The 3,616-nt window shown below is 41.6% G+C and overlaps 1 non-coding gene across 1 annotated transcript; it reads right to left on the reverse strand.

Moving 5' to 3' along the window:
* Positions 1–589: 589 nt before the first annotated feature.
* LOC115868189 lies at positions 590–752 on the reverse strand. The gene has a single exon (XR_004045473.1). It is a non-coding gene; the product is annotated as a U1 spliceosomal RNA (small nuclear RNA).
* Positions 753–3,616: the final 2,864 nt, after the last annotated feature.

Consider the following 3,616-nt stretch of genomic DNA (forward strand, 5'->3'; position numbering starts at 1 on the left):
TTCTTCCATGTGGGCTTTGTTGCTTTTGAGCTAGATGGCCACTTGTTTATCTTCAAGCCTTTAAGACCCCAGATGCTGTATCTTTTGATAGCCGGGCACTATCAGCTTTCTTCACCACATTTGCTTATGCACACATTTTTCTTCAGCAATCGTGTTGGGAAGGTGTACATCATCGAATGCCAATTTAATAGAAAAATGTGTTCTTGCATTGAGTAAGTACTTGACGGGAGGCCCAATGTCCATCTGCTGCCTTAATACTAAACCTATAAATATATGCACATAGATCTATTTCCACACCCTCCTGTATAAATATATTTACTTATGTAAATTAGACTTCTATAAATACCTTTGTCACCTAGTTCTTTCCTCTATTTCCTTTTACTTCAGGCTTATATTCTTTTGTGACTGCTTTTAAGCCCAAATATGTGTCAAATAATTTGGAGAAATGATCCATAAAGGTAGACATTATCTTTCTTTTCCTTTCTACATGCCTAGATGTTTGCCTAATTAAGCTTTAGGAAATACATTTGGAAACACTGAAATTAATTCTTCCACTAAATTTTGAACCTCATTTCTTTTTTTTTTTCTTTAGGGGAGAGAGTGAACGCAGTCCCCCACTACCACAAATTATGCAGTCGAGTTTCCCACATTTGGGGAAGTCGCAGGGGTCAGTACATCTGGAGTGCAATGGACAAGCCTCGCCCTGGGAAAACCACCTTCGTGACCATGGTATCTCCCTGCCAGGTAAGTATGAACCCCATTTCTTAAACCCATTCCTGTAATAAATAGTCTTAGGAGTTAGACTTGCCTGTGGTCTTTTCACTTGCCCGCTTCTCCTGAATTTAATAACATATGCAGCAACATATACATGTCTGATGGTCCTGGCTCATAGGTACTAGTCAAGATATTAAATTCATGAAAAAATTTCCATGGGCTTTCAAGAGGTTCAGGAAGGCTCTTGGCTCAGATTTAGGTCAAGGATTGACTGTTACTTCTATTGGACCCTCAGCCAGCTTAGGCCAGTGGGTACCGGGTCATGTGACTCCAAGGTGGGTAGAGACATGGCAGAGCACCACCGATAGCTCTCAGGTTAGGGTGGCCCACAGGGGGCCCGGAGGCACATAGACTGCTAGCAAGGATGAAGGTGAAGAGCAAGAGAGAGAGAGGAATGGAGTTCCCAGTTTCCTAGCTGCACCTGCTAGGAGGCATCATCAGGTGATTGCTAGGCCTGACTGATAAGCCGGATGCCACACCTCCACAGAGCAAGTTGACATCAACTACCACAGCTGCTACCTCAGTGACTTGTCCTCAGAGGAAACCATCACAAAGCTGTAATAGTGAGGACAAACAACATCTGACTCAATCTATGCAATGAAGAGAAAGGCGAGGTGGGAAACAGGTTGAGTCGCCATCAGAGCGATGTCTGACCAAGTCTGAAGAGCAATACAGGATTTGCAGTTTGTATGCAGGGTTGATGGTGGTCTGGTCTTTCACTGGATAGCTAAATATAAGCTAACTTCTGTAAATACACTTGTTAAAAGCTTCGTAACCATGCCAAGGGTGGAGGGGGTCTTGCCTTGATCCCTTAGACCAGAATTGGGGAGGGCAAAGGATATAGCTCCCTTCTATTTACAGGGCTTAGTCTGGAAGGGCATTTCCCCAATTCCACCTTCCCTCTTCTCAGGGTGCATTCCTGCTTCATCTATCTGTCTCTTGCATTGTTAAACTGCTACTCCCGGCCTTCCCAGAATACCAGGGAGACTGATCATGGACGCTACTGCCCATCCCAGCTCCTGTGTCTTCACCTTGACAGTTTAGTGGTCGTAAGGAAGGTGGGGCACTCAAGGCGGCATGAAGACTATTTTGAGGCTTAGAATGAAACTGGGACCCTGGCAGGGGTGCCTTCAGTTTAGGCACTAATGCAGTCCTTGTCCTGTTTAAGACTTATAAGTGTCTCTTTATCTTTTAGATACAGGGTCTCTTCTCAGACAAATGGTGCAATCTTAGGGTACAAAAGGAGAGCCCAAGTCTCAAACATAATTTACAGAGAACATTCAGTAAGTCTTAAGCAAGACCAAGACAAGAAAGGACAAAGACACATCATGCAGATGAGGGAGACCATTAAATTAGCATGAGGTTGTAATGGTGTAAGAGGCTTCTCTGAGATTCCGAGACTTAAAGGGGACATGAGACATTTTACTTAAAAAAGGTAAAATGTCAAAAAAGCATGATTGGCAGCAGATCAATACATCTCAGTTACAAGCACTACAGAACCGGGAGCAGAACCATGATGACTTGGAAATCTATATTTTTACCAAAAATTGCTGACAAGATGGGTCCAGGGCCCTTCGACCAAAGGCAGTCAAGGAGGGTATGGCTCATGACAATGCAACTTCAGTATGGTGAGCTTCATCAGGGACATACCCAGGTAAGCCCCTAAGGGAGAATGCCCCTCCCTAAGTTGGCTAGTGGGGTGGAAGTAATCCACCTTCTGATGCACTCTGCCTGAGGGCAAGACTGTCCACATCCCTGGTTAATGGTCAGAAAGAGTTCATTGAAGACTTAATCCATGTGGGGACTCTGAAAATGGATCTGGGGCTTTCACTGTTATCTGCAGTCTCCTTCCGATTTAGTTCTTAGAATTTAATTTGTAGGACAATCCCTTTCTCTGATCACGGATTTTATTTTTAACCATCATTGATCATATAAGCTAGTGAACTTATACACTAAATAGTTGACACCTCACTTAAATGGCTACTTGTTTCAAGATAAGCCTTGGAGACCTCAGAGGCTATTATTTGATAGCCTGGCACCATCTGATTTTTCACCATGCTTTTCCATATACCATATCTGCAGCAGTCACTTCATGAGGGTAAATATCTAGTGAGGCCACATCGTAAGAACTAAGTGGTCTCAGAATAGGGATTATGATTAAGTGCAAGCTCAAAATTCATTCATAGACCTATGATTTATATATACCTATGGTCCACTTCATAGGCAGCTTTAAAACATTTTTTTAGCATATCCGCTTTTAGAGAAATAATATAAATAACATCCATGGGACATTTAGTAAGTCTAATAATAAGATTATTAGTCTAGTCAATAGCATAGAATTTAAAACACTACTGCAAAAAGGAATGTGTGTGTATGAAAGCTCTTTAGATTAAAACATGTGGAAGGTTCACTTGTGCATATTAAAAAACATAAATGAGAAAACACAGCTTAAGAAAACAATGAGGCTTAGACAAAAGGCAACAATTTCAAAAACAGTCATTCAGTAAGGCAAAACTATTTGTCTGCAGAACTAAGACATATCAAAAAAAGTAAAGAAAATGTGAAAATAGCAAACATGATAGTCTCAAGTTGCCAGTCCTTGGGCAACCCCAAAAGCAATAGAGATTTGAACACATTTAATGGCTTCAAAGTCCAGGATGACCTTGGGATAGTCACCTTTTGCTTTTCCTCAGCTAGTGTCTTTTCAGCTGTAAGTCTAAGAGTATTACACTCACTTTCTGCATTGAGTCCATCTTTCTTTATTTAAAAAAAATACTTTTTGGGGGGGCTCTTACATCTCTTAACACAATCCATACATTCATCCAGCGTGTCAAGCACATCT

This window comes from Echinops telfairi, unplaced genomic scaffold (genome assembly GCF_000313985.2).
Source record: "Echinops telfairi isolate 266 unplaced genomic scaffold, ASM31398v2 ScPeMD7_7;HRSCAF=31, whole genome shotgun sequence".
Lineage (NCBI taxonomy): Eukaryota > Metazoa > Chordata > Mammalia > Afrosoricida > Tenrecidae > Echinops > Echinops telfairi.